This window comes from Mus caroli, unplaced genomic scaffold, assembly GCF_978045245.1.
Source record: "Mus caroli unplaced genomic scaffold, Mus_caroli_1 scaffold_3, whole genome shotgun sequence".
NCBI lineage: Eukaryota > Metazoa > Chordata > Mammalia > Rodentia > Muridae > Mus > Mus caroli.
In genome coordinates, this window is record NW_028227258.1 from 49707980 (window position 1) to 49722152 (window position 14173).

The window sequence follows — 14173 nt, forward strand, 5'->3', positions numbered from 1 at the left end:
AGCAAATAGATACCTGAAAGGGAAGTCTTCCAGCTGAGACCAAAAGCAAATGGAACAGAGCAGAAACACAGCACTGTTGTTGAAATAACAATCAAGATAGTGGGTGACAGAAACAGAAAGAAAATGGAAACAGCCAGGAAATCTTCCTTATATTGAGTGTCTGAAGATTTCTTTGGAGAAACATTCAAGGTTCCAGTGTCCCCACCTTTAAAGTGCTTTATAGGGAAAGCATTTAGAGGCAATCACAATGGTCCAGCATTTGACATTCTATCTTAAGCTTTTCTATAATACAGTCTCTAACAAAGCTAGGCTGTTCTTAACCCCTGGTTTAGAATTATATGTCTTTATATCTATGTGCCAACATCTGTATGTGGTATGTATTCAAGCTGACTTCAAGCAGTTCATGCTGTGAGACCTAAAGTCCTTATGAGATTATCAAAAATGAAAAACCATGTCAGTAGGGCCTGTGGTGTTTCCACCGGCACCAATTGTGTCCAGGACGAGATCCAATGTGAGTTTCTTACTGAAAAGCAGAAAATCACTGTGAAAGTATTGAAGGCACAATCTTAGAGTCAGAGAGCAAAATAAAATATGAAGCATTTTTTTCAATTGAGATAAGTCAATGTAACAGAAACCGATTTCTCTACTGTGTATCCTCAAAAGATACTGGACCAAGTTTGAAATCAAAGAAAGACAAACTAATAAGCTAAAAAGGATGAATATAAAAATAAATAGACACAGGGACAGTTCACCTAAAAGATGGAGATAAGAAAAATAATAGCTAGGCTGAGAATCAACAAGAACAAATAGCATTTGATTATCAACCCATCCGGACTGCAGAAAACAACACAAACTCTTCCTTCACAGACCATGGGAAATAGAAAAATAGACACTACATAAATGTAGTGTGGTCACTTTGGGGGGTATCAGATTTTTTAAAAATGTGTTCAAAATATGCCAAACTATATCAATATTAAGACTAGTGGGTAAGCCTGCATATTCAGCTTACCTTTACAAAGTAGGACAGAAAGGATTGCAGAGAACAGAGAGACCCTTGTGCTCAAAAATGGAAGTACTATGTGAGAAAGCTAATGCATGCTTGTGGTCTAAGTTAGGAAGAGCAAGAAGTACAATGTGGGAGCACATTTTCAGTATAGGGAACTGTAACACCATTCCAACTGACTGGCTCACACAGTTAAAAGATACTTTTCATAATCCAAAGACCAGATTGTGAGTACCATCCCTGCCTTGCCTCTAGTTGATTGGGTCCTCACATGAATGCAGGAATCATTTTTCCTCCTCTCTCTCTCTCTCTCTCTCTCTCTCTCTCTCTCTCTCTCTCTCTCTCTCTCTCTCTCTCACACACACACACACACACACACACACACACACACACACACACACATCTTTCTTATACAGTTTCTAATTCCACCACAAGAACTGCAAATTCTTTTGGCACAACCTCTCTCTAATGAGCTCCCTATCACACTGGGGTTCAGGACTCAATCATAGGAGGAAATCTGAAGGAAATACAAACATTCATTGCTTAACAAGTAGTTTTGTTAAAGCACTCACTGGGTCATAATTTACATATTAATGAAAGCCCTGTTGTGAGGAGATATGGGGGTTTTTTTTCAGTTATTTGATACTGCTCTTATGTTTTAAATTCAATGTACTTAAATTTTACAAAAATTAATTCTCTATTCTCTTCACCCCTAGATATCTTATTTTTACCCCATCTTATTCCTATTCATCACACACACACACACACACAACACACACACGCATATACATGAATATATATATATTCCATTAATAACTAGCTGTATACATAAAGCTATGAACTCAATACCACCAACTATGTAAAAAAAAGTTGGACATAGTAATTTACACCCAGTTTTTGTGCAAAACAATATTTTAGAAAATAGAGGTTTACAAGTCGCCAATATCAAGTGAGATAGTTAATTCATTTGTGCAATGTGCCCTCGGCTAATTCCCCATGCCTCATATTAGACTCAGATACCTGTGAGCCTTCCTGACAAAGTAGAAGCATGTCATCTATTTTTTGCAAAACAGCTGTCAAATACTTAAGTTTTAAAAATGTGCTGCTAAAAGTCTGCTTTTGCCCATAAACGTCATGTTTACATCTTTATTACTCTCTATTCTGGTACCTTCCTTTGAAAGCAGGTGGCTCACATTTCAAAATTAACAAAATACCAAAAATAGATCAAAATGCATGTTTTACAGGATCCTAAAAGATATACCAGAACACAGCCCAATTCAGAGAGCAGCCCAATCCCTGCTGCAGATCATCCTGCAGAGCTCATTCTCCATGGAGAGCTTTCCTTTTGCTGCTGCTCTCTGTGGAAACCACCAAGGTTAGTCTGGAATCTGCACTGGCTGTGTCATGCTGAACAAGAAGGAATGTATTTTTATAATAACTCTAAGCCCTATAGACCATAAACTCTTTGTGATCCAACCTACAGATTCCAAAATCTAGAGTCCAAGCACTTTCTAGCTCTTAGACCACTGAACATATTCTAAATTGAGAACTCTAATCTGAAAAGTAGTCTAATGATAATAATGACTGCAGCCTAGAATCATTATGAATTAAGCTCTTGGCACCGTGTCCTATAACAATGCAGACTTGAGTGCAGGAAACATAGCTGACTTAGTACAAGAGTTCATTTTCTCTCCTTGAAACCATTCCATGGTAGGGTTGCTTTATTTCATTTATTTCAAGGCTCAAAGTTACAAGGACAAAGAGAACAGAAGAGCAGAGAAAAACAAGTACCATTTGAAGACCCAAAGACAAATGACAACTGGCTGATGTTAACCGGCAGTGGCCACATAAAGGCGAGAAGCAATCTGGGATTGAGGCAATCAATAAGTCACCCTACTTGCACTGTGTATCTGCTCTCCTACCAAGGTGTGAGTGCAAATATGGCCAATGTGTGACGATCTAGAGAAATGTCACAGAATGGGTGGTCCTTCCATACTGTCAGCAGACAAGCTGGCGAAATCTCCGTATTTAACATTTAGTTCCCACCTTCCTAGCCTGTACACTCAACAGAAGTTGAAAACTCAGTAAACATCCCTCAGATGAGAGGTCAGAGGGTTTTCAGCCTAATTTCTACCTTGAAAAAATGGAGAGTGAACAGGAATATCAAAGCTTCTCAATAGAAATATAAACTGTACAAAGAGAAGAGATCTTCAAAATCACATTATTCACTTTGAAAACATGGTAACGGATGCTTGGTGGGTGTGGTGGCTGGTGTGTAATTCCAGCCTCAGGAGCCAGAGATGAGTGATCCCAGAGCACCTGTACATCCAGGGTTTGATTGAGAGAGCCTGCCTCAGTGAATCAGTTGGAAGAACCATAAAGGATGCTAAGAATGATTTACTAACAGCAACATGGGGCCTCTGTGTGTGTGTGTGTGTGTGTGTGTGTGTGTGTGTGTGTACATCATTTCCCATGTGTACTTGTTCACATTTATGATAGAGATTTCCCACTTTGCCAATGGTAACATGTAAGTATCTCTGTCACACTCTCTTTATATTTCCACATTCACTTTTTAACTCTCTCTTCTTATGTGGATGCCTCTTGTACTATTTTAGTATATTTGTCTCCCATATTAGTGTGTGAAGCTGCTCCAAAAAGGGGGCATTAATATCATTAAATCACAGCATACTGGCTGGCTTATTAGTAGGTGCCCAAGAAATGTTTGTGGAATGACTAAATTGGATGCTTATGTGAAATGCTGACATACTAATTCGATATGTCCCCAGCACACATAACCCCAAAGAACACTATTAACATTCTGAAGCCCCCTGCTAGAAAAGCTTTACCATAGAGGGGGCAAAAACATTATATTGTTTCAGTAATGTGGAAATGAAAGGATAGAATTGCCCTTTAGTAAATAATGCCAATTAACTGTAAAATGTACTTAATTAGAAGAAAAACACATTTTCAAAGAAATTATGAGATTCTGTTTCCAATTGTGAACTCAAGTAATATATGACTATGACTAAGGTTTTATTTAATATTTTAAGCTAATACTAGTTATATTTGAACTCAATTCATTTTGCTTCTATGATTTTGTGCTTTTTATTATAAAGCATGGGGGCGATACTTAGAAAATAAAGTAATAGATGTAAGAAATAGTATGAATTGAAATTAATGTTGAAACAAACTTAATTTTTCAGCAGATGCCCCCACTTATACATGAAATGTATTTTGAAATGTCGGTTGTTGTGGTAAATCTCCAATCCTGGGCAATGAAAACACAACTCAGTTAACATGAATACATGCTGTGCACCTAGATTGGGCAGATCTACCACTATACTACCATCTTTCCCATCTTTGAGACCCCTTAATTTGTGGTTTCTCCAGGCCATGTGTTTCTGTTCCACATTCCTTCCACCTCCTCCTCTGTCCTTTGTCGTCCTCTCTCCCTTTCTCTCCCTAAACCTTCAATTCCACCTTCCCCTTTTTCTTCGCCCAATCTGCAACTCTAACCTTTATTTATAATTAAAGTGGAAAGAAGGTTTACAGGAAATCACCTTAGGGCTGACTTATTCCTTGTTTGCAACCCCTCACAAGAGACCAGAATTAACATCAAATACAATTAGCTCCAGGGGTATCGGCAACAGCCAATGACATAGGCTTTTCAATCTTCTTTATTCATCAAGATCAGTGGTAGTGTGGACCCAACTCCTCCCAGCTTTATAGAATCAATGTCAGTAGGTGAGAGTCCCAGACATGCTTGTCTATCAAGTTACTTGAGTGTCCAGACAAGCCTAATAGTCATCATTTATAGATCACAGGACGTCTCACTAATGGGTCATCATCTTAGTTCACAAGCTAGAACTCTGCCTAATCGGTCCCTTTGGTGACTTTGTTCACATCTGATAGGTAGGGAAGGAAGTAATCGATCATCATCTGTCTTAGAAAAAGAGGGGTGAAGAAAACGACATAAAGATTAAATCTCCTCAGGGTGACAGTTGAACATGTTTTTATCCAGATCTGAGGTGGGTATTAAGCTGAAGACAATGACTAAAAGAGGATTTATCAGGCTTACTTCAAGTTTATCTTGCGTTTCTCCATTTGTAACTGCTAAGGAGCCATTTCCTAAGGGATTACCTCTATTAAAAACTACCCTCTTATCCCTCTTACCAGATATTCCTTCCAAAGCCCTACAAAAGCTAATTTTACTTCTTAGAGCTAGTTAATCAAATAGATGTGCAAGTTCATCTGCCTTTGCTAAAAGTTGACACTGAAATAAGTGCTTACAGCATGTGCCTTGAGCTATTAACCATGCCTTCTAGCCATTTTTCTTCTTTTCTCTCAACTTAAAGGCTAAAATTCTGTTAGGTTGTCATGTTACTTTCGTACATCATACAGCACTTAAAGAGTATCACTATCATGTTAATATAATGGACTATTCCTATAATTGGGTATGAGGACTATCAATTTGTACTCCTCCAGGGTGTTAGTTGTATCTTTTAAATGTAGATGAATAGTAAATAATGTACCACAAACACGCCGACCTAGTCCCAAAACCTGCAAAAAAGCTATAAAGTGGTACATTCCCTTAAAACATACATCAATCTGATCAGGTAAAAGTAATATAAAAAAAATAATAATTCTGTCAGTAAACACAACTGTGGTGGAGACTCTACAGCCACAGTTTAGAATATAAGGAGAAAGCCAGGCGTGGTGGCACACGCCTTTAATCCCAGCACTCGGGAGGCAGAGGCAGGCGGATTTCTGAGTTCCAGGCCAGCCTGGTCTACAGAGTGAGTTCCAGGACAGCCAAGGCTATACAGAGAAACCCTGTCTCGAAAAACCAAAACCAAAACCAAAACCAAAAACAAAACAAAACAAAAAAAAGAATATAAGGAGAAAAGTATCAAATCTGCTTCCCGCTCTTGGAGAGAGCCCGCAACTCTGTGACCATGAAAGAGAAGAACACTGTAGGGGATTCTGTCATCTGGGTACATCCTCATTTTGCCTATATTGACAAAACAAACACCCCAAATAACAACAATAATTATCTGTCATTTCATAGCCCTTTATAATAGGTTTATGTGCATGAAACTGAAAATTAATTGAATTCTTAATTATGATCATTACAATGTCCCAATAATACCCTAAGGCCTATCAATTAGGAAACAAAACAATGCTCATCAGAAAACCAAGAGGGTATTTGTTCAAAGCAGCTAGAAAATTTAGTATAAAATTTAAATGTCTGCAAGACAGAGTAGGAATAGTATTTTTATAGTAGGAGAATTATCCTCAGTTTTATGAGATATGAACTCACTACCACTTGTGCATTGGTGTTCAGCTTCATTTCTCCATTTAAAAACAGTTCAGGATTGCCCACGTAGGGGATGGCATTGCCCGTACTGAATTGGGTCTTCCCATATCAATTAACTTAATTATTATGACAATCCTTCATTGATATACCCACAGACCAAATCAGTGTAGACAGTCCCTCAATGAAATTCTCTTCCAAGAGCAGGAATATTGCTATCAGAAAAAAACAATAATGATTCCATTGAACTGGAAGTTAAGAATGGCGCTCTCACCACCCTGCCTCTGAATCAAGATGGAAAAAGAACATGACAATGTTGAATGGAAAAGGTGGACTACTACTCCACAAAGAATTGCAGAGATATAAAGGCATCTCTAACTGATGGGGGTGGAGAAGTAGGGGGCATCTCCAAGAAGATACAGAGACCTGGGATAAGGTTGTTGCCCAAGAATCAATGGGAGTGTCCTTAGCTATGATTCACAGCATTGGGGTTATGGAACCTAAAGATGCCACCTTCTGTAGCCACACAAAATCCCCAATGAAATGGTAGGAACACCAACACAGCCACAAAACTTTCCACCCAAAATGTATTCTCTCTACAAGTAAGGCAGGGACTGGGGATGGAGCAGAGACTGAGGGAAAAGCCAACCAATAACTGGCCCAACTTGAGACCCATCCCATGAGCAATTCCCAACACTATTAATGATACTCTGATATGCTTGCAGACAGGAGTCTAACATGACTGCCCTCTGAAAGGCTCCACTCAGCAGCTGACTCAGACAGATGCAGACACCCACAGCTGGACAGTGGATAAAGTTTGTGAAGAACAGGAGGAAGAATTAGAGCCCTATAATGGGATAGAAACTCCACAGGAAGACCAACAGAATTAACAAACCAGGAACCTTGGGACTCTCAGAGACTGAACCACCAACCAAAGAATGGACTGGTCCTAGGCCTCTCCACACATATGTAGCAGGTATGCAGCTTGGTCTTCATGTGGGTCCTGTATAACTGGAACAGGGGCTATTCCAAAAGCTGTTCCCTGTATGTGGAATATATTCTTCTAGCTGGGCTGCCTTGTCCTAGTGGGAGAGGATATGTCCAGCTGTGCTGAAACTTGATGTTCTAGGATGGGGGGATACCCAAAGGGCCCCTACCCACTAAAAGGAGAAGGAGAGAGGGATGGCAGAAGGATTGTGGAAGAGGGCAACCAAGAGAGGGGCAGTGAGAGAGATATAAAGTGAATAAATAATAATAATAAATAATAATAGTAATAATAACAACAATAATAAAGATGTCTCATTAGTATTCTCAGTGATTGCAGTCAGCCAGTAAAATTATAACAGTTCAGTTCAGGCAGGTTCATAAATGATTCAGACACTCTAGAAACAAAAGTAGGAGGTCATTGAACTAAAGAAAATGCCAAAATAACTAAGATGCTTGCTGAAGGCGAATGAAGTAAAAAATGGAAGCTTTGTGTTGGCATTTAGGTGTCGACTTATCTGGATTAAGGCATACTAAGAAAGCTAGAAATGTATTATTTGTGATCATGTCCATGAGAATGTTTCCCAGGAGGACTGTCTTATGAATTAGTAGACTGGGAGTGATAGATTCACCCACAGTGTGGGCAGATGTCATTCAATCATTTGGGTACCTAGATAGAATAAAAGAGAGAAATAATTTGTCTTCTCTCTCCTGAAACTGAGACCCATTATTCCTCCTGTCTTTAGATAACAGGTCTTAAATTCTCTGACCTCAGGACTCCAGACTTGCATTAAGAGTACCCTCAGTTCTCAGCCTTTCTGTCTCAATCTGAAAATGAAACTATCAACTTCCCTGATAGTTTTAGGATTCGTAGAACTAACTTGTGACAGGACTTCTCAGCTTTCACAATCATATGGACCAAATGCCCTAGTAAATTCCCTCACATCTATCCATCCACACAGATTCTCTTTTGACTTAAAATAGAGTTATATCCTGGTAAAAATCCATAAGTTAAAAGCATCATAATTCAAACACGTGCTTAGTACATTAATGTACTGACCAGCACAGCTTGAGAACATTACTCAACATAAGGTTGCTATTAACTTTCATAATCACGTGGTCCACTAAGAGCTACTGATGGCTGTCATGATCCAGCATCTCAGGAGAGCATCATACTGTACATTTTAGCCCAGAGAAATATTAAAATCCAAAATTTTAGTACAGCTTCTACTGACACCATTTATTACATTATTAGAGAGCCATGACCACATCCAAACAAAACTTTGCCAGCATCAATCTTCATCTTGTTCTTTCAATGCTAACCTCTCTACTTTTTCAAAAGTGAGCATCTCAAGAACAACATAAAAGAATAACATGAAAGATTATTACATTATCACCATCATGAACTTGAAAATCATTAATCAGACCTTAACAAGTTGGGTTTGTTTTGTTTATACCTTACTAGTGTTATGGTTTAAAAAGACTCTGATTAGTTCAAGATTATTCCTGTAGTGGTTTAAATGAGAAATGGACCCAGAGGCTTATGTGAGTGAACACTTGATTCCCAGATGTGCTATTTGAGGTTATGGAACCTTTAGATGGTGTAATCTTGCAGGAGGAAGTCTATTACTGGAGTCAGGCTTTCAAAGTGTATATTCTCCGGCCACATCATTTTTACTTTCTCTGCTTCCTATATGTGGATGAATGTGATAAGCCTGACCTTACTATCCATTGCCATTTCTTCCCTACCAGTGTGGACACATCCCCTAGAAGATGTAACCCCAAATAGACTCTTCTATAATCAGCCTTGCTCATGGTATCTCACCACAGCAACAGAAAAGTAACTGATAGAATTCTCAAAACAATATCAGGTCCAGAGCACCAGGGATTTTTACCCACTGTCTTTACTCCTGTTCTTTTAGGGCAATGTAGTATCGGGTATTCAGTAAACCATTGTGAGTGAATTTTGTACATAAAAAAAAAAATGCAATGTTTCATGCAGAGAGAATACACAACATATAATATGGGACAAAGTTAAGCTGTTTATAAATATATTATCAAATGTTAAAGGTTAAAAGAAATATAAAGAAAAAATTCCAAAAATAAATGAAATTCCTTGCAGGAAAAATTACGTCCATCTAAGAGAATCTGTGTAGCAAAAGCATGGTTACTTGAGTTGGTGTTTTCACAATGTAAAATAAAACAAAGCAAACTTTCTACTTTACATAATCACATGGATAAATCAAAGGACTCTAATGGTGAGAAAAAGGAACAATACATGGGGAAACACACTGTGTATGTTAAGTTCATAAACCAAGTCACCGATTCTTTTATATCACTCTTGAGATGCTCACCTCTGAAAAAGAGAAAGAGTTTGCCATTGGAAGAACAAGATGAAGAACTGATGATGGCAATGTTTTGTCTGGACCTGGTCCTGACTCTCTAATAATTCACTGTTCATGTAGCCTTGTGTTAATCAGCTTTTTTTTTTCTGCTATGGTAACAACCTTAATACCCCAGTGCTCAAACAAGGAGCTTGCTTCTATTACATGAGAGCTTTGGCCTGTTATGTTCTCCTGGGTCAATTTGTTCTCAGCTCAATCTGGCTTCATTCCAGGAATCGTCTCCTTTGGGACCCAAGCTAGTAAAGGAGTTACTATTGGGGACATACTTTTCTCATTAGCAGGGTTCCAGAAATTCAAAGGCAACTGAACAAACTGAACGGTAAGCTGCACAATAATTTTCTGGTCACAGGTAGTACTTAGCTTGTTCAAAATTTAGTTTGATTTTCTTGTACCAGACCTCCTCATTTCCACATAACAGGAGCTACACTCCAAAGTCTCCAATGCCAAGGACCAGCCTTGGCTAGTTCTGGGTTCCTGAGAGAAGGGTGTTTGGGAGCAGTGAAAACAAACTACTTGAAGTCAGATCACAGATCCATGCTGGCATCCTGGGTTCTGCTGAGATGGCTTTCCTAGACAGCTCTCTGTAGATAATTCTTGGCTCTATAGTCTGCTCAAGACACCTCTCTCTGATTGAGACAGCTCTGTCCGTTAGTAAATATTCTAAATGCTCTCTGGATAGCTCAGGGTTTTTCAAACCATGACCACAGTCAGAAAACTTGCTATAAAAATTCTAGGAACTTCCAACCAAGTCAGAAATCCTGTTAGAAAAATTCTAAAAGTAATTATTTGGTTTTCTGATCAAAATCAGAAGGCCAAGAAAAAAACTTTTTTGTTAAAGAGCTGTGCTTACTTTTCAAACACTCTTCTCTGGATAATTGCTAGAAAATATTCTAGAAGAGCTGTCTTAGCTCTTTATAGAAATCTTTCTGACCTTGGTCAGAAATCCTGTTAGAAGAAAAAAAAAAAATCTTGAAGAGCTGTGTTAACTCTAGAGATCTCCAGACAGCTCAGCTCTCTCTTACTGGTTCTTTTAGTATACATCAAGCAAGGAAAAAATTCAAGGTCAACATTTGTTCCCTCAAATTAAAAACAAAAAAGGGAGAGATGCTGAATCCAACAAGGCCTTGGTGGGGACAGAATGATGAGGCTCCTCCAAGTCCCTCTGAGGAATTCCCCCCCACCCCCCATTAAGGTTAATGATTCTATGATAATCAGAGACAGCATGAGTCTGGGATGTGAAGGTGTGGCTAATGTCTCAGCAAAATGATAAACACTAAGATCTTCAGGACAACCCTTAAGGCTGTGGGAAAGAACTCTAAAAACATGAGTTCAAATATATATATATAATTTCTCACCTATGCAAAAAATATAATGATGTAATACGAATTATATAAGGAGCTTCACAGATCTAACGGAACAGAGGCAGCTACACTGTGAGCCAGATTGTCACAAAGATACAGAGACAAGCAGATACAAATGCAGGCAGATTCCTCAGTTTGAGGTCAGCTTGGAAAATAGGGAATTTAGATTTAGGTGTGGTCAGAATAGTAATTCCAGGGTGGGGTCCCACCCAGCTAGTTTATCTCCTGTACTTAACAGAGGCAGGCAGATCTCTGAAGTCTTTAATGTATGCTGCATATACATCCACCTGCATGAAAAGGGCATCAGATCCCCCTATAGATGGCTGTGAGTCACCATGTGGTTGCTGGGAATTGAACTCAGGACCTCTGGAAGAGCAGCCAGTGTTCTTAAACGCTGAGCCATCTCTCCAGCCCTAGTTCTCTGAATTCTTTTGCAATGTTTAAAAAAAAAATGTGCTTGCTGTCGCCTAAGAATCAAGGGGCTGGGCGTCACAGAATGCTGATTCCTAGGATAATCAAGAGAGAATTAATAACTGAATTGATATGTAAATAAAAAGCTTTGGTCTACATGATATGAGCTAACAGAAAGTGATAGCAGTTCTTTAGAACGTTTTCTCTGGGAAGACTGAGCTGTCTGGAGATCCCTGGACAGCAAAAAGGACTCTTCTGACCCTGACCTTGGTCAGAAATCCTAGGGATTACTTAGAGAAGTGGCATAGCTCTTTTAGACTGCTTTCTAGCAGCTATCCAGAGAAAGCTGTGTGAAGATCAAACACAGCTCTTTAAAAAAAATTTTTCTGGCTTTCTGATTTTGATTGGAAAACCCGACTTACTTTTAGAATTTTTCTAATAGGATTTCTGACTTGGTAAGATGATTCAAGATCTAGATATAGATTAGATAGAGATAGATATCAGTGTTTCTGACTTTGGTCAGAAAACCCATGAGATATCCAGGGAACTTTTAGAATTTTTAATAGCAGAGAGAGCTGTCTTGAACAGAAATGTAGGTGTCTCAACCAGAGAGTTATTACAATAGCAAGAAAAAGCTGTCTACAGCAGAGAAGAACACACAGAACAAGCAAGCTGGAAAGCCATCTCAGAAGAATGTAGGCCACCAGCTTGTAATCCATGATTTGACATCCAGCTGTTTGTTTCACCACTCTCAGACACCCCTCCTCAGAAAGCCTCTCCAAGCAGAGGCTGGTCCTTGGCACTCCAACACACTTTCTACAGATACTTTGTTTTTGTCCCCTTCAATGAGAAGAAACCTTCAGTAACTTTACCCTAAACCATTTTCTCCAGATGAACATTTATTTTATGCGTACAATTGAGGTTCAAAATCAAATTTGAGCTTATCAAATAAATGTGAGTCTATCCTGAGCCAGGGGAAGGCTAACTAGAACTAGAATGTTCCTGAGATCAGAAAGCCTCTCTTGGGTAACCTTGAAGAAATAAGCTTACCATTCTGAGAAAGCCCATGGGAAGTATCACATGATGAGGAAGTCACAGCAGAAGACCCATGATGAAAGATGTCCCCATGAAAGAGGCACCTTAAATCTACAAGTTCAAAGACCTGAATTCTTCTAACAATTTCATGAGATCAGGAGACAATTATTGGCTGCAAAAACCAATTGATTGCAGCCTTCCAGAGTAGTAAAATTATTTTCTCAGCTCCTGACTTCAGTGAATTGTTGCTGCTGGTAGCGACAGTGCTGGCCGTTAAATTTGTAGAAACCTGCAAAACGGTGACAGTTTTGGTCCTTTTCAAATTACCTAAGTGGTGGTTCTCAATGTTTCGTTTGTATTACACCACTTAAGTCTAAGTCTTAAGCCTGGGTGTGCTGCTATTAATCTAGAGAAGACAGACTGTACAATCACCTGATCATCATTGTTAAAATTCCCTCCTCTTTTCTTTCAAATGCGGTGGATAGAACCCTGCCTTGTTTTTGGTAAGTAAGCACTCTCCCACTGTATCCCATCCCAACCATTACTCCCAGGCTCTTTAAAGATCCCCAGCAACAAGCTATGATACAGTGAGAGCATAAACATCTGATAGAAGCTAGTCCTTATTTTCTTTCACAGGAAAGATTTTCACAAGAGAGGGAGCTATCTCATTGAGTGATATTTATTAATCTTAATACTTGATTATCATTAAGCTGCCTCATTCTTATTATGCTTAAGGCTTTGAGCACATTGCTCATGTCATGTAGGCACAAGCACAGTGCTTTCCCCATATTGTAAAGCACATTTCTGTTTTTCTACTGTATACATTTTAGTGGTCTGGTTTGTAATAGAAATAGTAGGAATAGCCTAGCCAACATGTATACTTGAAATTGATAAAATGCTATATTCTATATTCTAAGAGGTCAATAAATATGAACTAAATTGATAATGTGGTGTTAGTTCAGAATATCCCTGTTGTACTACATAAATAAAAATACATTAACTGTTTTTTTTTTAAAGAACATGTCTACTCATAACAGCATCACTGGAAACTTATCAACTTGTTATTCATCTATTATTGAGATTAATAGCTGGCCTAACAGACCATGTAGCCAAAAGACAGTATATTCACCAAGGATATAACATACCTAGGTTTTTATGTTTGACATTCCTATCCAAACACTAAAATCGCCTTTTATTGTTATTTCTACAAAGGATATTTTTTTCTTGACAGAGTGCCTCTTTTGATGTTGGAAGCTTTGGAGTAACTTCAGAGTGTCAAGGACTTCATGACTTAATGAATAGTCATATCAAAGTCATGTTTATAACATGTTTCATGTTAATGCTGATTGACCCTTCTTCAGCACACAGCTTGAGATTTACAATGAATTCTTGAAATCATGGAAGAAATCTGTCCAATCTCTATAATAGGTTTTAAAATATATTTTTAGACTGTAGATCCTTATATCAGGGAGAAATAAGAAATATGCATTTGTGGAGGTAAAACACATCAGGAAATCCAAGATTAAAACTGTGCAGGAGAGAGCTGGCATTTAAGTGCCATGTTAATTTGTAACCAAGAAAACATATGAATATCCTCAATAAAATGCAAACCATGCCAACAGAGGTAAGGTTTCTCTCTTTTTCTTGTTTATTGGGATGT

The 14173-nt window shown here is 38.5% G+C and overlaps 1 pseudogene; it reads left to right on the top strand.

The window, feature by feature from the left end:
• The first annotated feature begins 247 nt into the window (after positions 1-247).
• Positions 248-588, top strand: LOC110291774 (large ribosomal subunit protein eL34 pseudogene; annotated as a pseudogene).
• Positions 589-14173: the final 13585 nt, after the last annotated feature.